The sequence below is a fragment of the Salvelinus sp. IW2-2015 genome, linkage group LG2 (assembly GCF_002910315.2).
Source record: "Salvelinus sp. IW2-2015 linkage group LG2, ASM291031v2, whole genome shotgun sequence".
Classification (NCBI taxonomy): domain Eukaryota; kingdom Metazoa; phylum Chordata; class Actinopteri; order Salmoniformes; family Salmonidae; genus Salvelinus; species Salvelinus sp. IW2-2015.
In genome coordinates, this window is record NC_036839.1 from 7,579,931 (window position 1) to 7,605,288 (window position 25,358).

At 43.3% G+C, this 25,358-nt stretch overlaps 1 pseudogene; it reads left to right on the forward strand.

Moving 5' to 3' along the window:
- Positions 1-25,358, forward strand: part of LOC111972666 (histone deacetylase 4-like) — a 143,298-nt pseudogene that overhangs the window by 16,582 nt on the left and 101,358 nt on the right.

Here is a 25,358-nt window from a genome sequence, read left to right on the forward strand (position 1 = left end):
CAAGGCAGAGTTGCAAAGAAAAAGCCATATCTCAGACTGGCCAATAAAAATAAAAGAGCCCCATTTACATAAGAATTCAGACCCTTTACTCAGTACTTTGTTGAAGCACCTTTGGCAGCGATTACAGCCTTGATTCTTCTTGGATATGACGCTACAAGCTTGTCACACCTGTATTTGGATAGTTTCTCCCATTCTTCTCTGCAGATCCTCTCAAGCTCTGTCAGGTTGGATGAGGAGCTTTGCTGCACAGCTATTTTCAGGTCTCTCCAGAGATGTTCGATCGGGTTCAAGTCCGGGCTCTTGCTGGGCCACTCAAGGACAGTCAGAGACTTGTCCCAAAGCCACTCCTGCGTTGTTTTGGCTGTGTGCTTAGGGTCGTTGTCCTGTTGGAAGGTGCACCTTCGCCCCAGTTTGAGGTCCTGAGCGCTCTGGAGCAGATTTTCATWAAGTTTTCATCATATTGGAATGAGAAGACGAATGTAGTTATTGATTTGTGTACAGTGTTAAAATGGTAGCGATGCTCTTTACTGTGTGTGTGTGTACAGTGCTTTCAGAAAATATTCACACCCTTTGGCTTTTTCCACATTTTGTTGTGTTACAGCCACATTTAAAATTGATTAAATTTAGATTTTGTGTCACTAATCTACACACAATATCCCATAATGTCAAAGTGGAATTTTGTTTGTAGAACAGAAATGTCTTGAGTCAAAAAGTATTCAACCCCTTTGTTATGGCAAGCCTAAATAAGTTCAGGAGTAAAAATGTGCTTAACAAATCACGTAATCACTTCAATAATGAATGACTACCCCATCTCTCTACCCCACACATACAATTGTCTGTAAGGTCCCTCAATTGAGTAGTGAATTTCAAGCACAGATTCAACCACAAAGACCAGGGAGGTTTTTCAATGCCTCGCAAAGAAAAAAAAACAGACGCTGAAAATTCCTTTGAACATGGTGAAGTTACTAATTAGGCTTTGGTAACTCAGTTACTGGAGAGGAAGGAAACTGCTCACCGATTTCAAAATGTTTCAGGCACGAACCTGAGGGGGGCGCCAACATGGACAGGAAGATCACGTCAGTGTCTCAACCCACTCATGTGATGCACCCCTCCTAGGGACGGCATGGAAGAGCACCGGTAAACCAGTGACTCAGCCCCCATAATAGGGTTTGAGGCAGAGAATCCCGGTGGAGAGAGGGGAACCGGCCAGGCAGAGACAGCAAGGGTGGTTTGTTGCTCCAGTGCCTTTCTGTTCACCTTCACACCCTTGGGCCAGACTGCACTCAATCATATGACCTACTGAAGAGATGAGTCTTCAATAAAGACTTAAAGGTTGAGACCGAGTCTGAGAAAGCCCTGCCTCCAGCTGTTTGCTTAGAAAGTCTAGGGACAATAAGGAGGCCTGCATCTTGTGACCGTAGCGTACGTTTCAGGTTATGCACAGCAGGACCAAATCGGAGAAAAGGTAGGAGCAAGCCCATGTAATGCTTTGTAGGTTAGCAGTAAAAACTTTAAATCAGCCCTWGCCTTAACATGAAGCCAGTGTAGAGAGGCTAGCACTGGAGTAATATGGTCAAATTTTTTGGTTCTAGTCAAGATTCTAGCAGCCGTGTTTAGTACTAACTGAAGATTATTTAGTGCTTTATACGGGTAGCCTGAAAGTAGAGCATTGCAGTAGTCTAATCTTCACGGTGGTGGCTGCATCATATTATGGGTATGCTTGTCATTACAAGGACAAGGGAGTTCCTTACGATAAAAATAAACTGAATGCAGCTATAGCCACAGCTATAGGAAAACCTTCTTCATTCTGCTTTCCAAAAGACACTCAGAGACAGTCACCTTTCAGCAGGACAATAACYTAAAACACAAGGCCAAATCTACACTGGAGTTGYTTACCAAGATGACATTSAATGTTCCTGAGTGGCCTAGTCACAGTTTTGACTTAAATTGGCTTGMAAATCTATTGCAAGACTTGAAAATGGCTGTCTAGCAATGATCAACAATCAACTTGACAGATCTTGAAKAATATTCATAAGTTTAATGGGAAAATATTGTACAATCCAGGTGTGCAAAGCTCTTACAGACKTACCCAGAATGACTCACTGCTAKAATCGCTGCCAAAGGTRCTTCTACAAAGTAATGACTCAGGGGTGTGAATACTTATGTAAATTAGATATTTCTGTATTTTATTTTCAATAGATTTGCAAAAATGTCTAAAAACACTTTCACTTTGTCATTATGGGTATTGTGTGTAGATAGGTGAGTGATTTAAAAAAAAATTAAAAAAATTGAATTTAAGATGTGGAAACAATGTGGAGTAAGTCAAGGGGTCTGAAAACTTTCTGAAGGCACTGTATATACTGTATGAAATATAGACAAATCTCTATGGGAGCTGATTTAGGTGTGATGTATGGCCAAGTATACCTTCCCACAATGCAATGGGCTTCACCCAGCGATCCCAGGGAATCAATCTCCATCAGCTACGTCAGCGCAGCTCCTTCCGTCAGCGACACGTCTGCAAAGCATGCACACACACTGCCTCTCTCTCTCTTTCACACACACACACACACACACACACACACACACACACACACACACACACACACACACACACACGCACACAGCACACTGTACGTGCTGTGTGTGTCAGCAAATCCCAGCCGCTAAGATCGTTTTGCGTGGGATTTTTTTTTGCTCTGTTGCAATGTTGCATCATTTCACCCAAGAGTGGGTGGACCCAAACTGCATTTCTGAGAATATGCGCATGTGTTTACTCAGTGAGCTTGTGCATTAATACATGTGTGTGGATCTGCCTGCATGTTTGTGTGTTTATGCATCTGTGCGTTTGTGTGTGTGCTTTTGTACATCTTCTCGTGTGTGAATGTCTGTTTGTATGTGTGCATGTGTGTATGTTAGTGCCGTCTYCATCCTCCTCCTCCTCCTCTATGGTGCAGGCCAATGATCAACCAACCCACTAAATTAGAAGTGATTACGTGAAGGATAACTAAACTCAGCAAAAAAAGAAACGTCCCTTTTTCAGGACCCTGTCTTTCAAAGATAATTTGTACAAATCCAAATAACGTCACAGATCTTCATTGTAAAGGGTTTAAACACTGTTTCGCATGCTTGTTCAATGAACCATAAACAATTAATGAACATGCACCTGTGGAACGGTCGTTAAGACACATAGGCAATTAAGGTCACAGTTAAGCAATTAAGGTCACAACTTAGGACACTAAAGAGTTCTTTCTACTGACTCTGAAAAACACCAAAAGAAAGATGCCCAGGGTCCCTGCTCATCTGCGTGAATGTGCATTAGGCATGCTGCAAGGAGGCAAGAGRAATGCAAATGTGGCCAGGGCAATAAATTGCAATGTCCATACTGTGAGATGCCTAAGACAGCGCTACACGGAGACAGGACGGACAGCTGATTGTTCTCGCAGTGGCAGACTATGTGTAACAACAACTGCACAGGATCGGTACATCCGAACATCACACATGCGGGACAGGTACAGGATAGCAACAACAACTGCCCGAGTTACACCAGGAACGCACAATCCCTCCATCAGTGCTCAGACTGTCCGCAATAGGCTGAGAGAGGCTGGACTGAGAGCTTGTAGGCCTGTTGTAAGGCAGGTCCTCACCAGACATCACCGGCAACAACATCGCCTATGGGCACGTCGCTGGACCAGACAGGACAGGCAAAAAGTGCTCTTCACTGACGAGTCGCGGTTTTGTCTCACCAGGGGTGATGGTCRGATTCGCGTTTATCATCGAAGGAATGAGCGTTACACCGAGGCCTGTACTCTGCAGCGGGATCGATTTGGAGGTGGAGGGTCCGTCATGGTCTGGGGCGGTGTGTCACAGCATCATCAGACTGATCTTGTTGTCGTTGCAGGCAATCTCACCGCTGTGCGTTACAGGGAAGACATCCTCCTCCCTCATGTGGTACCCTTCCTGCAGGCTCATCCTGACATGAACCTCCAGCATGACGAAGCCACCAGCCATACTGCTCATTCTGTGTGTAATTTCCTGCAAGACAGGAATGTCAGTGTTCTGCCATGGCCAGCGAAGAGCCCGGATCTCAATCCCATTGAGCACGTCTGGGACCTGTTGGATCGGAGGGTGAGGGCTGGGGTCATTCCGCCCAGAAATGTCTGAGAACTTGCAGGTGCCTTGATGGAAGAGTGGGGTAACATCACACAGCAAGAACTGGCAAATCTGGTGCAGTCCATGAGGAGGAGATGCACTGCAGTACTTAATGCAGCTGGTGGCCACACCAGATACTGACTACTTTTGATTTTGACCCCCCTTTGTTCAGGGACACAGTATTCAATTTCTGTTCGTCACATGTCTGTGGAACTTGTTCAGTTTATGTCTCAGTTATTGCATCTTGTTATATTCATACAAATATTTACACATGTTAAGTTTGCTGAAAATAAACGCAGTTGACAGTGAGAGAACGTTTCTTTTTTTGCTGAGTTTTTGAACAAATGTCTGGTGTTGTTATTTTACTAAGCCCCAAAGCTCCTCCCTGTTTCTGTCTGTTGAATTAATCCATTCTGTTATAACCCTTTCGCTCTCACCCAATGCTGTTTTGTAATTCTATTTATCCTTTATGTTACCAAAAGAGAGTCCTGGCTAAGACGGATGGCAACATGCATTTAGGCTAGGAGTGTCACTGTAAAACAAGTACATTTTTCTTAGCACTGAGTGTAGCCCAAGTCTGTYGACTCATCCAGCTGTAATGCGTAGAATTCACTGGCTTGTATGCGAAGCAGTAATTATTTCAAAACATCTCCTGCCATGTCACTGATGCGTCGTGAATTAGTGTTGTCTGATGAAGGCATTCTCTGTATAGTTTTTTTGCCCTTTTCCCCCAGCATTGTCCCAGTCATATCCGCGGCAGCAGGAAGAATTAAGTCCTCCGCAATAGTATGGGGCTTGYCTGTCCTAGCCACTCGGTAGCTCACCATATAAGACGCTTCCAGCCCCTTCTTATTAATGGTGTCTGTTGCTTTTATACATGTCTTACTAATCTAAAGTCGTCTTAATTCTCGCTCAAAAAATTCCTGTGGCTTATTTTTTAAATTGGCATTCTTTGTTTCTAAATGTCTGCGCAAGARTGAAGGTTTCATTGAGTTGTGAGATCGTACTTTTGCACACTTGTGTCATTGACAGGTGCAGGTGTAGTACTGCTGGTAGTAGAGCTGGCATGTGTCTCTATGGACGCGGACCTTACCATTTATCTATTTTCGAGCAAACGGAATGAGCAGCAGCTACGTTTGGCTACATACGGACCGTTAGTGGTATTCCCGCGAGAGAGTAAAGGTTATTCAATCAATCAATTACATGTATTTATAAGCTCTTCTTACATCAGCTGATGTCACAAAGTGCTGTACAGAAACCCAGCCTAAAACCCCAAACAGCAAGCAATGAAGGTGTAGAAGCACGGTGGCTAGGAAAAACTCCCTAGAAAGGCCGGAACTTAGGAAGAAACCTAGAGAGGAACCAGGCTATGAGGGGTGGCCAGTCCTCTTCTGGCTGTGCCGGGTGGAGATTATAACAGAACATGGCCAAGATGTTCAAATGTTCATAGATGACCAGCAGGGTCAGATAATAATAATCACAGTGATTGTAGAGGGTGCAACAGGTCAGCACCTCAGGGGTAGATGTCAGTTGGCTTTTCATAGCCGATCATTCAGAGTATCTCTACCGCACCTGCTGTGTCTAGAGAGTTTAAAACAGCAGGTCTTGGACAAGGTAGCACGTCCGGTGAACAGGTCAGGGTTCCATAGCCCGCAGGCAGAACAGTTRAAAMTGGAGCAGCAGCACGACCAGGTGGACTGGGGACAGCAAGGAATCATCAGGCCAGGTAGTCCTGAGGCATGGTCCTAGGGCTCAGGTCCTCCGAGAGAAAGAGAGAGAGCGAGCGAGAGAGAAAGAAAGAGAGAGAGAATTAGAGAGAGCATACTTAAATTCACACAGGACACCAGATAAGACAGGAGAAGGAGAAATTCCAGATATAACAGACTGACCCTAGCTCTCCGACACATAAACTATTGCAGCATAAATACTGGAGGCTGAGACAGGAGGGGTCGGGAGACACTGGCCCCGTCCGACGATACCCCCGGCCAGTGCCAAACAAGCAGGATATAACCACACCCACTTTGCCTAAGCACAGCCCCCACACCACTAGGGGGATATCTTCAACCACCAATTTACTATCCTCAGACAAGGCCGAGTATAGCCCACGAAAGCTCCCCCACAGCACAAACCTGGGGGGGGGCTCTATAGGAGAAAGCCCCTATAAATAACGCTCTATAGGAGAAAGCCCTGCCTCCAGCTGTTTGCTTCTAAATTCTGGGGACAGTATGGAGGCCTGCATCTTGTGACCGTAGCGTATGCTCCGGTATGTACGGCAGGACCAAATTGGAAAGATAGGTAGGAGCAAGCCCATGAAATGCTTTGTTGGAAAGTTTCTSATTTTTGAAATGTTACGTAGATGGAAAAAGCTGTCCTTGAAACAATCTTGATATGTTCGTCTAAAGAGAGATCATGGTCCATAGTAACGCYGAGGTCCTTCAGTTTTATTTGATACGACTGTACAACCATCAAGATTAATTGTCAGATTCAACAGAAGATCTCTTTGTTTTTTGGGACCTAGAACTAGCATCTCTGTTTTGTCCGAGTTTAAAAGTAGAAAATGTGCCGCCATCCACTTCCTTATGTCTGAAACACATGCTTCCAGGTAGGGCAACATTGTGGCTTCACCATGTTTCATCAAAATGTACAGCTGTATGTCATCCGCATAGCAGTGAAAGTTAACATTATGTTTCTGAATGACATCACCAAATATATTGGTAAAATATATTGTGAAAACAATAGTGGTCCTAAAACGGAGCCTTGAGGAACACCGAAATTTACAGTTGATTTGTCAGAGGACAAACCATTCACAGAGACAAACTGATATCTTTCCGACAGATAAGATCTAAACCAGGCAAGAACTTGTCCGTGTCGACCAATTTGTTTTTCCAATCTCTCCAAAAGAATGTGGTGATCGATGGTATCAAAAGCAGCASTAAGGTCTAGGAGCACGAGGACAGATGCAGAACCTCGGTCTGACGCCATTAAAAGGTAATTTACCACCTTCACAAGTGCAGTCTCAGTGCTTTGATGGGATCCAAAACCAGACTGGAGCATTTCGTATACATTGTCTTCAGGAAGGCAATGAGTTGCTGTGCAACTGATTTTTCAATTTAGGATTTTCAATATAGGCCGATAGTTTTTTATATTTTCTGGGTCAAGGTTTGGCTTTTTCAAGAGAGGCTTTATTACTGCCAGTTTTAGTGAGTTTGATACACATCCGGTGGATAGGGAGCCGTTTATTATGTTCAACATAGGAGGGCCAAGCACAGGAAACAGCTCTTTCAGTAGTTTAGTTGGAATAGGGTCCATTGTGCAGCTTGAAGTTTTAGAGGCCATAACTATTTTCATCAATGTGTCAAGAGATATAGTATTAAAACGCTTGAGTGTCTCCCTTGATCTTAGTTCCTGGCAGTGTTGTGCAGACTCAGGACAACTRAGCTTTAGAGAAATACGCAGATTTAAAGAGCCGTAATTTGCTTTCTAATGGTCATGAAATTTTCGTCAAAGAAGTTCATGAATTTATCRCTGCTGAAGTGAAAGCCATCCTCTCTTGGGGAACGCTGCTTTTTAATTAGCTTTGCGACGGTATCAAAAATAAATGTTGGATTCTTCTTATTTTCCTCAATTAAGTTGGAAAAATAGGATGATCGAGCAGCAGTGAGGGCTCTTCGATACTGCACGGTATTGTCTTTCCAAGCTAGTCGGAAGACTTCCGGTTTTATGTAGCGCCATTTCCGTTCCAATTTTCTGGAAGCTTGCTACAGGGCTCAGGTATTTTCTGTATACCAGGGAGCTAGTTTCTTATGACAAATGTTTTTGTTTTTAGGGGTGTGACTGCATCTAGGGTATGACGCAAGATTAAATTGAGTACCTCAGTTAGGTGGTTAACTGATTTTTGTACTCTGACGTCCTTGGGTAGGTAGAGGGAGTCTGGAAGGGCATCTAGGAATCTTTGGGTTGTCCGAGAAGTTATAGCACGGCTTTTGATGCTCCGTGGTTGGGGTCTGAGCAGATTATTTGTTGTGATTGCAAACATAATAAAATGGTGGTCCGATAGTCCAGGATTATGAGGAAAAACATTAAGATCTACAACATGTATTCCATGGGACAAAACTAGGTCCAGAGTATGACTGTGGCAGTGAGTAGGTCCAGAGACATGTTGGACAAAACCCACTGAGTTGATGGCTTCGAAAGCCTTTTGGAGTGCGTCTGTGGACTTTTTCATTTGAATTTTAAAGTCACCAAAAATGTGAATATTATCTGCCATGACTACAGGATCTGATAGGAATTCAGAGAACTCAGTGAGGGAYGCTGTATACTGCCCAGGAGGCCTGTAAACAGTAGCTATAAATAGTGATTGAGTAGGCTGCATAGATTTCATGACTAGAAGCTCAAAAGACGAAAACGCAGTCATTTTTATTTGTAAATTTAATTTTGCTATAGTAAATGTTAGCAACACCTCTGCCTTTGCAGGATGTGCGGGGGATATGGTCACTAGTGTAACCAGGAGGAGAGGCCTCATTTAATACAGTGAATTCATCAGTCTTAAGCCATGTTTCAGTCAGGCCAATCACATCAAGATTATGATCAGTGATTAGTTCATTGACTATAACTGCCTTGGAARTGAGGGATCTAACATTAAGTAGCTCTATTTTGAGATGTGAGATATCGCAATCTCTTTCAATAATGACAGGAATAGAGAGGGTCTTTATTCCAGTGAGATTGTTAAAGCGAACACCGCCATGTTTAGCTTTGCCCAACCTAGATCGAGGCACAGACACGGTCTCAATGGGGATAGCTGAGCTGACTACACTGACTGTGCTAGTGGCAGACTCCACTAAGCTGGCAGGCTGGCTAACAGCCTGCTGCCTGGCCTGCACCCTATCTCATTGTGGAGCTAGGGGAGTTAGTGCCCTGTCTATGTTCGTAGGTAAGATGAGAGCACCCCTTCAGCTAGGATGGAGTCCGTCAGTCCTCAGCAGGCCAGGCTTGGTTCTGTTTGTGGGTGAGTCCCAGAAATCTACAAATTAAAATTTTTGGGGAGGGGCAGAAAACAGTTTTCAACCAGCGATTGAGTTGTGAGAATCTGCTGTACTGCTCATCACTCCCCCTAACTGGGAGGGGGCCAGAGACAATTACTCGATGCCGACACATCTTTCTTCTTTACACGCTGAAGCTATGTTGCGCTTTGTAACCTCTGACTGTTTCATCCTAACATCGTTGGTGCCGACGTGGATAACAATATCCCTATATTCTCTACACTCCAGTTTTAGCCTTAGCCAGCACCATCTTCAGATTAGCCTTAACGTCGGTAGCCCAGCCCCCTGGTAAACAGTGTATGATTGCTGGATGATTCGTTTTAAGTCTAATACTACGGGCAATGGAGTCGCCAATGACTAGGATTTTCAATTTGTCAGAGCTACTGGGAGAAGGAGAGACCAGAGAAGGCTCAGCCTCTGACTCCGACCAGTTGCTTAATGGGGAGAACCGGTTGAACGTTTCTGTCGGCTGAATGAGCGATACCGGTTGAGCATTCCTACAGCATTTCCTTCCAAAAGCCATGAGAAACATTTCAGGTTGAGGGGACTGTGCGAGGGATTTATACTACTATCTGTACTTATTGGTGGCACAGATGCGGTTTCATCCTTTCCTACACTTAAATTACCCTGCCTAACGATTGCGTCTGAAGCTGGGCTTGCAGCACGGCTATTCTCGCCATAAGGCGATCGTTCCCCTGTATATTATGAGTACAGCGACGGCAATTAGAAGGCATAATATTAATGTTACTACTTAGCTTCGGCTGGTGGAGTTCCTGACGAATCATGTCCAGATAAAGCGTCCGGGGTGAAAAAGTTGAATGAAAAAAGTCGAGCAAGGGGGAAAAAATTAAAATATAAAACGGTAATTAAAAGGTAAAAACCGTAAAGTTGGCAGATGGCAAAGTAAGGTTAGCAACAAACCGCACAGCAGCACGTAAACAAGTCTACACGTTGTGACCGGAGAGTGGTTAATGTGATTGGATGTTAATTATTTTACTAGGCTACCTGTATTTGACCTTGTGTTGTTATTTCGCTGAACACTAGATGGTTTAATTTTATTTTTGCCAGTGGAACGAGGCTACTAAAAAACGTTTTTTGGAATGTATTTAGCGTACCCCCAACGCCATTGAGCGTACTCCTGGGGAATACTCGCTGTAGAGGAATGAAGCTACTGTATGTTTGAATTGAAGCTGTAAAACATCAAAACTAGGTTTAACTTGTTGTACCACCAAAACATATAAAAACTGTTGTACTACCAACTATCTACCACTAACTTGTATACAAATTCATTGAGAATTTTGGTTCAGGGTTTGGCATGTGTGTACGTCATGTGGCGTATGTGTTACGTAACAGGGTCTTTGTCTCCAATTCAAGCAATGAAGCCACAGCTGACAAAGCTCTTATCTACTTATTCTAAAACTAACCACACTGGAAGTTGTTCACTCCAGCCCTGTGTCCTGCCCAGAAGACCATTTCCTCCTCCTTCCTCTCAGTACACTCTCAATGCCCCCTTTGTGCCCATATCCCTCATAGCCTCCACCCCCAAAACCCCCAAAACCCATGGCGTCACAGAGATGATTTTCACCCTATTCCATGATGAGAGTGGCAGGCTTTTCTCTTCTCTGTATTGATAAACTCTGTGACATTTTGAGGAGGACCTCCTTTGTTTGGCCCTAAACCCCACCTAAACTCTCTCTTCTGGCCAGTGTCATTGTAGTRCTGCACTCTACTTTTGAACTCGTGAAATTCTCCTCTTTGAGATTAGTGCCCTGCTGTGAGCTGATACAGTGGGGATCCTTTTTGAGATACACACACATAGAGAAGCACACAGACACGCACACACCACTCCTCTCAAACGTTAGCATACTGCACCCTGTTCCCGGTCCACACATATTGTGGCAACGCTGGCACGTACACACACACACACACACACCCTCACGCACATAGTAGTAGCTGTCAGTACTTTTCCCCTTTTGTTTGCAGCCTATCGTGGTACAACTCCTACCACCACACTCTACATCAAACACCATAGTGTGTAAAAACAGCCGYCGTTAGTATCATCTGTGCCGTGTAGACCTACAATGAAGAGTCATTAGCCGTTTGCCAAAGCTGAGCATTATTAAATGAGGTCAGGGGGATATTCTATTCTATGAGTCATTCAATGAATGGGCTCCGATTGGACCTGCAAGTTTGTGTGTCTGAGAAAGAGCCTTGGGAAAGGCTACTGTGTCCTCTCGTTTTTGACTGAATCCTGCGTCATAAAGGAACAACAGCCATGGAAAATGTCAGTAACCCCCGCTTTCTCTCTTTCTCTCCCCAGTCGACGTGAGCGTGGCACTGCCCTTGCAGGTGCCCCCGGCTGCCATTGCCATGGACCTGCGCCTGGACCAGCCCTTTGGCCTGGCACCGCGACCAGACGACCAGTGCCACCAAGGACAGGTCCCAGGTCAGCGGGAGCAGCAGCTGCAGCAGGAGTTGCTGGCCCTCAAACACAAACAGCAGATCCAGAGACAGGTGCTCATCGCTGAGTTCCAGCGGCAACATGAGCAGCTCTCACGCCAGCACGAGGCCCAGCTACAGGAGCATGTTAAGGTGTGTGTGTGTGTCCTCTCCTCTCCATCTTTTTCGTGATCTCTCCTCACCACGCAACTTATTCGACCCCTCATCCCAATCTTACCCCCCACTCCCTCCATCTCTCCATCCCTCCTTCCCCTTTGCTTTGTGTGGATGTCTGCAGAAAGATTTTCATTGCAGCAGGGACTTGGCTCAACAGAATGTGGTAAGGACAGAGGGGATGGCTGTAGGAGAGGACACGCCTGGACACGCCTGTACACGTGTGTGCGTGTGTGTGCATTCGTGTGCCCGTACGTGCGCACGCCAGTGATAAGTGGGGCAGMTGTTTGTTCACCCACACCCGCCCACAATTTCTACTAACCCATTCGCAACCACCCGACTACAAGTGATAAAGTGATCTGAGGCCAGCACCCGACCCTAACTCGCAAATATAGAAAATACGCTGTAGCATACAGTCAGAGATTTTTTGACAGTGGGTGTGGGATTTTTTGTTGTTGTTGCCTAATTCAGATAGGTCTTTGTTTCTGCTTATAATTTACWACATTTTGGTAGGCWATTTGTTAGTCAACTTGTCTATAATTAGATACAATACTAGAAGACYAAATAAGCCCTTGCTCACCAKAAAATATGTCATACATCAATCGAATGAATGCTTCAATCTAGTTGACATTGGTAAAGTTYTCTCTTTCATCTCTGCTTCTCTCCAGCAGTAAAGATGTTTAGGGACCGGGGAGAAAATGCAAWGATTTTCCATGCAAAATGACCAAATKACATTAGTTCGACCGTTGTTAAGTTAATTACAAGCTGTGAAAACGACCCAACATGTTTCTGAAAAGACTTAAGTTTGGCTTGGATGCATAKTTTATGTGATTAAAATACTATCAGCTTTTATGATGCTGATAAAGATGGCACCTTTACAGACGGTCCCTAACCAATCATTCATTCTCTCAAGWTGCTGAAATATATCATATTTCYCCACTCCTGTTCCAGAGTCCAAAATCTACATTTGGTGTATCGTTCTACTGCAATAAGTGCTTAATTCTGTTCTGCAGGAGTTAATATTATATCAGGCTATGTGAGAGGTTATAAACCTACAGTCAGTGTCCAGATTTCAGTTACTATTCCTTGTAACCCGTCTGAACAGTAGGCWACAATTCCCTTGACGTGCCATATTTGAAGTCCCCGTCTTGTCACTGTCAAACGGCAGATAAAAATAATGAAAGAAAAACCTCTATCTAGCCTATAGATATGAATTGCACAAKAATTATACAGTATATTTATGGRTTGTTAATGCATTGTTTTCTCTTTATTCCACCTGCCCGCCCGCCCTTCATCCACACAATATTTCATGACCCTAAACCCACCCGCCCTGTGGATATAACCGCGGAGACTGCGGATTATGACTCAACCCGCGCTTCACTAGCGCATGCGTGTGTGATGTAACTGGATCTGCCGGTTACGTTGGGCTGCTTTTCTGATCTTAATAGGAACCCAGTCCTTGGGAAACTGTGTATGCGTGTGTACCAGCGCATATGCGTGTGTGTGTGACAGTGAGAGAAACTGCTCGCTTTGCAAACAGGCCTCCACGGTGTTGCCACGGGGCCGCAGCCTCAATCAGGCAATGGGAGCGAGGCAGCCCAGGCTAAAAATAACTCTGTCTGAAAKCTCCAGTCACAGCAGCCAGTGGGCTTCAGCACCAGGTAGGGTGGGATGCACAGTGATTGACACATCACTAGCTCTACATTATGCCTTGACAGCATGCTGACTGTATTCTATTTTGCCCTGTTCCAGTCAACACCCACCTGTACTGGTTGAAAKTATGTAAACGCTCTCCATAGTGAGGCTTTTRTCATTCAGTCATTTATGCATTTAGTCTCACTCTTGCCGACTTCTTAAAGAGTAACTTCCATTAAAAAAGTCTTAGTTATAGTGAATTATAGTGAAACAAGTCAATTCTGGTCTTTAGGTTCAACCCCTATAGGTTCAACTCTACCATTGAATTAAAGCAGGAAGCACCAGTGACTCGGTCTATAAAAAAAGTGGTCAGATGAAGCAGATGCTAAACTACAGGACTGTTTTGCTAGCACAGACTGGAATATGTTCCGGGATTCTTCGGATGGCATTGATRAGTACACCATATCAGTCACTGGCTTTATCAATAAGTGAATCGAGGACGTCGTCCCCACAGTGACTGTACGTACATACCCSAACCAGAAGCCATGGATTACAGGCAACATTCGCACTGAGCTAAAGGGTAGAGCTGCCGCTTTCAAGGAGCGGGACTCTAACCCGGAAGCTTATAAGAAATCCCGCTATGCCCTCTGACGAACCATGAAACAGGCAAAGTGTTAATACAGGACTAAGATCAAATTGTACTACACCGGCTCCAACGCTCGTTGGATGTGGCAGGGCTTGCAAACTATTACAGACTACAAAAGGGAAGGAGAGCCAAGAGCTGCCCAGTGCTCGCTTCGAAGCAAGTAACACTGAAACATGCATGAGAGAACCAACTGTTTCGAATGACTRTGTGATCACGCTCTCCGCAGCCGATGTGAGTAAGACCTTTAAACAGGTCAACATTCACAAGGCCGCTGTGCCAGATGGATTACCAGGATGTGTACTCCTAGCATGCGCTGACCAACTGGCAAGTGTCTTCACTGACATTTTCAACTTCTCCCTGTCCGAGTATGTAATACCAACATGTTTCAAGCAGACCACCATAGTCCCTGTGCCCAAGAACACTAAGGTACTAAGGTAACCTGCCTAAATGACTACCGACTCGTAGCACTCACATCTGTAGCCATGAAATGCTTTGTAAGGCTGGTCATGGCTCACATCAACRCCATTATCCCAGAAACCCTAGACCCACCCTAATGTGCATACCGCACCAACAGATCCACAGATGATGCAATCTCTATTGCACTCCACACTGCCTTTTCCCACCTGGACAAAAGGAACACCTATTTGAGAATGCTATTCATTGACTACAGCTCAGCGTTCAACACCATAGTGCCCTCAAAGCTCATCACTAAGCTAAGGACCCTGGGACTTAACAGCTTCCTTTGCAACTGGATCCTAGACTTCCTGACGGGCTGCCCCCAGATGGTAAGGGTAGGTAACAACACATCCGCCACGCTGATCCTCAACACGGGGGCYCCTCAGGGGTGCGTGCTCAGTCCCCTTCTGTACTCCCTGTTCACTCATGACTGCATGGCCAGGCACGACTCTAACACCATCATAAAGTTTGCTGATGACACAACAGTGGTAGGCCTCATCACCGACAATGATGAGACAGCCTATAGGGAGGAGGTCAGAGACCTGACCATGTGGTGCAAGGACAACAACCTCTCCCTCAACGTGATCAAGACAAAAGAGATGATTGTGGACTATAGGAAAAAGAGGACCGAGCACGCCCCATTCTCATCAACGGGGCTGTTGTGGAGCAGGTTGAGAGCTTCAAGTTCCTTGGCGTCCACATCAACAACAAACTAACATGGTCAAAGCACACCAAGACAGTCGTGAAGAGGGCACGCAAAACCTATTCCCCCTCAGGAGACTGAAAAGATTTGGCATGGGTCCTCAGATCCTCAAAAGATTTTACAGCTGCACCATCGAGAGCATCCTGACAGGTTGCATCACTGCTGGAATGGTAACTGCTCGGCCTCCGACCGCAAGGCACTACAGAGGGTAGTGCGTATGGCCCAGTACATCACCGGGGCTAAGCTTCCAGCCATCCAGGATCTCTAAACAAGGGCGGTGTCAGAGAAAGGCCTAAAAATCAGCAAAGCCTCCAGCCACTCTAGTCCTAGACTGTTCTTTCTGCTACCACACGGCAATCCGTACCGGAGCGCCAAGTCTAGGTCCAAGAGTCTTCTAAAACAGCTTCTACCCCCAAGCTATAAAGACTTCTGAACAGCTAATCAAACTAGACTATTTGCACCCCCCTAGACTATTTGCACCCCCCCCCCACCCACTACGCTGCTGCTACTCTCTGTTATTGTCTATGCATAGCCACTTGACAACCCTACCTGCATGTACATAATTATCTCAAATACCTCGACACTGGTGCCCCCGGTGATGTAGAGGCACCTTCAGAAGGGAGGGGTTCGGTATGAAATACACTCCCTTMTAGATGTGCTGGGTGGTACCACCTCAAGGCTTACTATAAATGCAGGTGACAGCGCGCCTTATTTGGGAATGGTCTTKGTAAGTGGAGTGTGCCATGATGCTTCTCTGACTAGACAATTGACTTTACACAAAATTCAAAAGACWGTAAGGCACATTTCCGCATATGACCAAATCGCTWACCGTTTCATACACATCTATGTMATTTTACGAAGAAAATAAACATGTAGGCTATGAGGATTATGTTTTTATATTCGTAGCTACATCCATCGTAACAAGAAATACAGTATTTTTACTATTTTCTACATTGTAGAATAATAGTGAAGACATCAAACTATGAAATAACACAAACAAAAGTTTTAAACAAATGTAAATATATTTTTATTTTAAATTCTTCAAAGTAGCCACCCTTTGCCTTGATGACAGCTTTGCACACTCTAGGCATTCTCGCAACTGGCTTCATCTGGAATGCTTTTCCAACAGTCTTGAAGGAGTTCCCACGTATGCTGAGCACCTGTTGGCGGCTTTTCCTTCACTCTGCTGTCCAACTCATCCAAAACCATCTCAATTGGGTTGAGGTCGGGTGATTGTGGAGGCCAGATCGTCTGATGCAGCAGTCCATCACTCTCCTTCTATGTCAAATAGCCCTAACACAGCCTGGAGGTGTGTTTGTGTCATTGACCTGTTGAAAAACAAATGATAGTCTCACTAAGCGCAAACCAGATGGGATGGCGTATCGCTGCAGAATGCTGTGGTAGCCATGCTGGTTAAGTGTGCCATGAATTCTTTATTTATTTATATAATGTCCATTGCTCGTGTTTCTTGGTCCAAGCGAGTCTCTTCTTCTTGTTATTGGTRTCCTTTAGGAGTGATTTCTTTGCAGCAATTCAACCATGGCCTGATTCAYGCAGTCTCCTCTGAACAGTTGATGTTGAGATGTGTCTTTTACTTGAACTCTGTGAAGCATTTATGTGGGCTGCAATTTCTGAGGCTGGTAACCCTAATGAAATTATCCTCTGCAGCAGAGGTAAATCTGGGTCTTCCTTTCCTGTGGCGGTCCTCATGAGAGCCAGTTTCATCATAGCGCTTGATGGTTTTTGCGACTGCACTTGAAGAAACTTTCAAAGTTCTTGAAATGTTACTGATTTACTGACCTTCATGTCTTAAAGTAATGATGGACTGTCGTTTTTCTTTGCTTATTTGAGCTGTTCTTGCSATAATATGGACTTTGTCTTTTACCAAATAGGGCTATCTTCTGTTTGCCACCCCTACCTTGTCACAACACTACTGATTGTCTCAAACGCATTAAGAAGGAAAGAAATGTTAATTGAAATGCATTCCAGGTGACTACCTCATGAAGCTGGTTGAGAGAATGCCAAGAGTGTGCAAAGCTATCATCAAGGCAAAGGGTGGCTACTTGAAGAATCTCAAATATAAAATATATTTTGATTTGTTAAACGCTTTTTTGGTTACTACATGATTCCATATGTGTTATTTCATAGTTTTGATGTCTTCACTATTATTCTACAATGTAAAAAATACAAAAAATAAAATCCCTTGACTGAGTAGTGTCCAAACCTTTGACTAGTACTGTAGATGACAATGGTGGTCATGTCAACTCGTTGTTTCCCCTAATCGCTATGACCGATTGGTTGTGCAGTCCGCTAACAGTTTGCTCATAGTTCAATAGTTGTGAGTTCTAATCCCACCTGGGGCAGATATATATTTTTTCACATCTTTTATTTACAATATTCATCCCGTGCCCACACACTTCTAATTCTGAAAAGTAAAAGCAGACATGTGAGAGGGGTCACCCTGGTAGTAGTTGTGGYCTTTATACATTACCTAAGACCATTTTGTGAGTTAATTTGACCATTGGAAAAAGAGCTACTGCGTAAATACTGCATTGCGGGTTGGATTGAATTGAGTCCCTAATCTTCATTTTCAGGGGGATTCTTTTTTTACACAATACTGCAATAAATTTGAGTCCACATAAAATAAATATGAATGTTAGCCCCATGGAGGATTTGAACTTACACCGCAAGTGGCTATAGATGTCAGGATCTCTGCACCCTAGAACTGTGTTGCTTGTGATGCACATACTTTTTATTATAAGAGCATGCCAGTGGACTTCTGTTATTAAGTATGATTTAGTGAGAAAGTGTTAGGGTCAGGTACAACTAAGTTTACCCACCCCCAAATAAATATTTATGAACAATTCCCTCCACTTACAACTTCTCACCCGAATGCAATTTTTGGAAATTTGAGTGTTTCCAAGCTGATATGAAATCTGTAGGGGGCACTTGCTGTTGAAATCTAGTGATATTGATGTCAGCCAGTGGTGTTAGATTTTTGCCATTGAAAAKAAGTGTGTCTGTGTGTGTGTGTGTGTTTAGAACCGTGTGTTTTTTGTTTATCTAGATGAGGTGATATCAGACAATCTGTGACCATGTCTCCCCCCTCTCTCCCTTCCGTCTCCCTCTTCTTCTCCCCCATGTCCCTCTGTATCTACTCCATCTCTCTCCCCAATCACTCTTCTCCTCCCTCTCCCCATTTCCTATGCAGTACCAGATGCCCTGTAGCAGTGCCATCAGCAGGCAGTTGTATCAACACCGTAGTAAAGTTTGTAGTAACGTTGTGTTGCAGCACCAGCAGGACCTCCTGGCTCTGAAGCATCAGCAGGAGCTGCTGGAGCACCAGAGGAAGATGGAGAGACACCGCCATGAGCAAGAGATAGAGAAGCATCAGAGGGAGCAGAAACTCCTACTGCTTAAGAACAAGGAGCGTTGCCAGGAGAGTGAGTGGCTCAGAATTACATCCTTTCCCCCCCCCCCCCTTTTTCTCCCCAATTTCGTGGTATTCAATTGGTAGTTACAGTCTTGTCCCATCCGCTGCAACTCCCGTACGGACTCGGGAGAGGCGAAGGTCGAGAGCCGTGCGTCCTCCGAAACACAACACGGACGAAGTATGGTAAACGGTTTCATCGCCAAAATCCCAAAGTATCCTTTTAAGTGCCGTAGTAAATTGCCTCCAGTCTCGTAAAAGTCAGCACGTAGGCCCCGAAATGTGATTTAAAATGTGTCTGTATTAGTAGTCATCATATTGTACTATGTGCCACCCCCCCCCCCCACCTCGCGCGCTGCTTCACCGCTTGACATGTTAGTCACTTGTTGTCAGCTCTGTCTTATTCTCACTCATTGTGTTTCTCTTTGACACACACTTTTACAGACATATGCACACGCACACACTTGTTTTGCTCCCTTTTTACTCTTGCTCTTTTTTTCCACTCTTTCCATTTTCTCTCTCTCCATCTCTCTCTMCCCGTGTGGAGGATCCCCTCTGGGAAGTGTTAACGGTGTGATGGCGAGGTGGTAATTGAAGAGAGAGCTGTGAGAGAACGCACCTTGTGATACCTTGTTTAAAAAAATAACAAACACACCAACACACTAAAAAAGCCCATTTAACTGCCGCTGTCTCGGTGGAATTCCCTTGAAAGCATGTATTTTTCCCTCTATGGAATCTCTGTGTGACTCTGCTCTCTGTTCTGGGCCCAGTTTGCCGATAGCGATGGAACTTAGGCTTACGAGTGTTTTAACGCTGCATATTTCCTACGACGGCCGAAAGATGTAACACGCGTTTCCCAAAACACCATGCAGAGAGAATGGTCGGTCAGTGTGGTCGGTCGCTGGAATGGTCGGTCAGAATGGTCGGTCAGTATGGTCGGTCGCTGGAACATGTGTCGATACTGATAGGATTGAAGGAAAGGGAGCGCTGCTCTCGGATCAGCTTTCTCTGTTCAAATCTTTCCTGAACATTATAATTATTTCACAGTACTGACAAGGGATCAGCTCCTGGAGAGATACTACCACATACGGCTGCAAATATTGAGGCGGCCTATTCTAATGAAATAAAAATGCATTAAATCACTAATTTGGCACTACATTGCGCACATGTTAGGCTGCACATCATTAAATATATTGAGACAAATTAAATAGAGTAGCCTACAAGTAGCAAAATATAACTAAATTGATTGAACATGAAATGTATTTGAATATGATTGAAAAAGTCCTACAGTGCCTTCAGAAAGTATTCATACCCCTTGAATTATTCCACATTTTGTTGTTATAGGCTGAATTCAAAATGGATCAAATACAAACAATTCTCACCCATCTGCAAAACATTTTTTTTACATTTGTGCTAATGTATTGAAAATTAAATACAGAAATACCTAATTTACATACGTATTCACACCCCTGAGTCAATACTTTGTAGAAGCACCTTTGGCAGCGATTACAGCTGTGAGTCTTTCTGGGTAAGTCTCTAAGAGCTTTCCACACCTGGATCGTGCAACATTTGCCCATTATTCTTTTCAAAATTCTTTAAGCGCTGTCAAATTGGTTGTTGAAAATTGCTAGGACAACCATTTTCAGGTCTTGCCATAGATTTTCAAGTAGATTTGAGTCAAATCTGTAACACTTCATAGAATTAAAAAGGTATTGTTGGATATTATTCATCCTAATCCTAATATTATTCATCCTTTTTACATGGACGATACATAATATAAGACAAGTACTGGAAACAAGAGAACACTATGACAATTCTGGGAAACCAGGCCTGGCAGTCATAGCAGACTTTGAAAAGGCCTTTGATAAAGTACGACTGGGATTTATATACAAATGCCTGGACTATTTTCATTGTGGAGAATCTCTTAAAGGTGTAGAAATAGTAAATAATGGCTACTTCTCAGAAAGTATTAAATTGTCAAGAGGAGTAAACAAGGTTATCCACTATGGCATATATATGTATTATGGCAATCGAAATGTTAGCTATTCAATTCAGATCCAACTACAATATCCAGGGCTTAAAAAACAAAGGTGTCATTGTACGCTGTCGATTCATGTTTTCTTTTGCATCCGCAATTTGGATCCCTCCACAGCCTCATAGAGGATCTAGATCATTTTTTAACCTCTCTGGATGAAAAACATATTATATATTGGATCGCTAAAATATACAACTTTTACATTACCGTATAGTCTACCAATAAAATGGTCCAATGGTGAAGTAGACATACACTGTATTCATATCCCGAAAGAAAGAAATTATGTAACGTACTGTAATACGCAGGGAGTCAGGAAGCAGTTGCAGAAGGTGAGTTTAATAATGGGCAAAGCAGATGAACAAAACATAAGAAGCGTAAGCGCAAACAGTACTACCTAGTGACTGCTTTCTACCGAGGGCTAAATAAAGGGTGAGTAATCAAGGAGATAATGATGACCAGGTGTGCGTAATGATGGGGAGCAGGTGTGCGTAACGATTGTTGCCAGTGCCGGTAGTTAGTAGACCAGCGATGTCGAGCGCTGGAGAGAGGGAGCGGGACTAGGCGTGACAAATTATCTCACTACAATACATTTTTATAGAAGGAAAGCCAAATTAGATAAGATCTTGCTACCATGGAAAGGACGGCACCTTTCTATTTGTGGAAAAATCACCCTGAATAATTCTTTAGTCATATCACATTTTACCTATTTATTTATGGCCCTGCGTATACCGAATGACTTGTTTTATTGAACTTTGTTTGGAACGGCAAGCCAGACAAAATTAAACGGGCCAATGCATATAATGAATATGAATTCGGAGGGCAGAAATGATTAAATATTAAAGCACTGGACCTCTCACTAAAGGCTTCAGTCATACAAAAAGTGAACTCCAATCTGGTTCTCTAGCAGATTAGTAAGAATGGCTCACCCAGTGTTCAAGAATGGCCATTTTCCCTTAAATAATATCCAAAATATAACTATTTTTAAAACAAGTCATAGAAAACTGGTTACAATTTCAGTTTAATCCACCAGAAAAGACAGAACAAATATTACAACAAATATAAACAAATATTAAACTCAAATATACTAATTGATATAAAAAACATATTTATTATATATTTGAAATAATATATATATTTACAAGAAAATATATTTGGGGGATTGGAAATACTGCAGACAATTACATTGATAGAAGCCACAATCTATCTACAATATTAAAGCTGATTTACCCCCTAAAAAAACATACAACATAATAATTTAACTCGGCCACTCAGGAACAATCACTGTCTTTTAGTTTATTGTCCTGAAAGGTTAATTCATCTCCCAGTGACTGGGGGAAAGTAGACTGAACCAGGATTGAATCTAGGATTTTGACTTTTAACTCCGTTACGGTTCTTTTTCGTCCTGAAAAACTCCCCAGTCCTTAACGATTACAAGCATACCCATAACATGACGCAGCCACCAATATGCTTGAAAAGATTAAAGTGGTACTCAGTAATGTGTTGTGTTGAATTTGCCCCAAACATAACACTTTGTATTCTGGACAAAAAGTTAATTTCTTTGCCACATGTTTTGTTTTGCAGTATTTAGTGCCTTGTTGTAAACACGATGCATGTTTTGGAATATTTTATTCTGTACAGGCTTCCTTCTTTTCACTCTGTCAATTAGGTTAGTATTGTGGAGTAATTACAATGTTGTTGATCCATCATCAGTTTTCTTCTATCACAGCCATTACACTCTGTATCTGTTTTAAAGTCCCCATTGGCCTCATGGTGAAATCCCTGGGGGGTTTTCTTCCTACAGTGTGTGTACTAACTGGATGTATTGATACACCATCCAGTGTCCAGGTGCCCTTCTTTGCGAGGCATTGGACAACCTCCCTGGTCTTTGTGATAGAATCTGTGTTTGAAATTCACTGCTCGACTGAGGGACCTTACATATAAATTGTATGTTTGGGTTACAAAGATGAGGTAATCATTAAAAAATCATGTTAAACACTATTATTGCACACAAATGTTTACTCCTGAATTTATCAGGCTTGCCGTAACAAAGGGGTTGAATACTTATTGACTCAAGACATTTCAGCTTTTCATTTTTCATTCATCTGTAAAATATTTGAAAACATAATTCCTCTTTGACATTATGGGATATTGTGTGTAGGCCAGTGACAAAAAAACAAAACACAACAAAATGTGGAAAAAGTCAATGAGTGTGAATACTTTCTGAAGGCACTGTATAATCTTTATATTTTAATAATGCATTCATCTTAGTTTTAATTTGATGCATMATTTTATACTTCTCTTGTTTATATCAATTGCAAAGACATTGGCAACTTTGTATTTCTTCTAGTCAACTTTGTTCGGAAGTTATCGGTGGACGGATAAACCATGTGATTTTATGTTGAGCGGAGATCTTCTGTGTATAAAGTGACGCGGGAGGGCAAAAAAGGGTCTAACGATGCAGTTAGCTGTTCTACAAGTGGTCTGAGGCAGGCGTTAGAGCAAAAGCGTTTTCAAGTGATACGTTAATAATGATGGTTTCGGGAAACAGCTCGGAGATTTAACGATGCTTCTACGAAGGTTCTAACGAAGAACATAGCCTTAAGATGCTTTTGGGAAACTGGGCCCTGTTCAGTCACTCCTTCAGGTTGCATTCTATAGTAGTATTTCACTCAGAATGATTCCGTGTCGTTTCATTTCTGTTCCCCCATTGGATTCAGTTTACTATTACTTTTAAATAATATAGAAAGACTATATTTTAACTAAATGWCATTGGGGCATGTAAAGATCTATATTCAAGTTTAATCCAACAGCAAGGAGGAACCACATCTGAAGCGGGAAACAGAATGATACGTGTTCCTCCAGGCTATTTTGAAGGTTGTATATGTAGTACTTGTCCTGTCATTTTGTAGTCCCTAATCCTTGGCTTCTCGCTCATCTCTCCCAGGTGCGGTGGCCAGCACAGAGGTCAAGATGAGGCTGCAGGAGTTTGTCCTGAACAAGAAGAAAGCCCTGGCCCAGCGCAGCCTCAACCACTGCATGTCTACTGACCCACGCTATTGGTACGGGTGAGTATCTTACCCACACCCCACACCCCACACCCTTACTCTTACCCAACCATAGGTAATGTTTAACTTACTTCTGCTGGTGCAATGCGCCAAATGATGACATGTSAGAACTCTCTGTTCTTCATGGAAGCTGCATAGCGTCACTGCATAGCGTTTTTATTGTGTAACAAACAAGAAATTAGACCAAAAAAACAGAACATTTGAGCGCGCATACCTATTCACCCCCTCAAAAGTAAATACTTTGTAGAGACACATTTTGTAGCAATTACAGCTGCAAGTCTTTTGGGGTAYGTCTCTGTAAGCTTGGCACATCTAGCCACTGTGATTTTTGCCCATTCTTCAAGGCAAAACTGCTCCAGCTCCTTCAAGTTGGGATGGGTTCCGCTGGTGTACAGCAATCTTTAAGTCATACCACAGATTCTCAATTGKATTGAGGTCTGGGCTTTGACTAGGCAATTCCAAGACATTTAAATGTTTCCCCTTAAACCACTCGAGTGTTGCTTTATCAGTATGCTTATTTTGTCCTGCTGGAAGGTGAACCTCCGTCCCAGTCTCAAATCTCTGGAAGACTGAAACAGGTTTCCCCTCAAGAATTTTCTTGTATTTAGCGCCATCAATCATTCCGTCAATTCTGAACAGTTTTCCAGTCCCTGCCAATTAAAAACATCCCCACAGCATGATGCTGCCACCACCATGCTTCACCGTGGGGATGGTGTTCTTTGGGTGATGGGAGGTGTTGGGTTTGTGCCAGACATAGCATTTTCCTTGATGGCCAAAAGCTACATTTTTGTCTTATCTGACCAGAGTAACTTATTCCATATGTGAATCTCCCACATGGCTTTTGGTGAACACCAAACGTGTTTGCTTATTTTTTTCTATAAGCAATGGCTTTTTTCTGGCCACTCTTCCGTAATGCCCAGCTCTGTGGAGTGTACGGCTTGAAGTGGTCCTATGGACAGATACTCCAATCTCAGCTGTGGAGCTTTGCAGCTCCTTCAGGGTTATCTTTGGTATCTTTGTTGCCTCTCTGATTAATGCCTTTCTTGCCTGGTCCGTGAGTTTTGGTGGGTGGCCCTCTCTTGGCAGGTTTGTTGTGGTGCCGTATTCTTTCCATTTCTTAATAATAGATTTAATGGTGCTCTGTGGGATGTTCAAAGTTTCTGATTTGTTTTATAACCCAACCCTGATCTGTACTTCTCCACAAGTTTGTCCCTGACCTGTTTGGAGAGCTCCTTGGTCTTCATGGTGCCGCTTGGTGGTGTTGCAGAATCTGGGGCCTTTCAGAACAGGTGTATATATACTGAGATCATGTGACAGATCATGTAACACTTAGATTGCACACAGGTGGACTTTATTTAACTAATTCTGTGCATTCTGAAGGTAATTGGTTGCACCAGATCTTATTTAGGGGCTTCATAGCAAAGGGGGTGAATACATATGCACACACCACTTTTCCGTTTTTGAAATATATATATATTTTTTTAAATAAATCATTTTTTTCATTTCACTTCACCAATTTGGACTATTTTGTGTATGTCCATTACATGAAATCCAAATAAAAATTCATTTCAATTACATGTTGATATG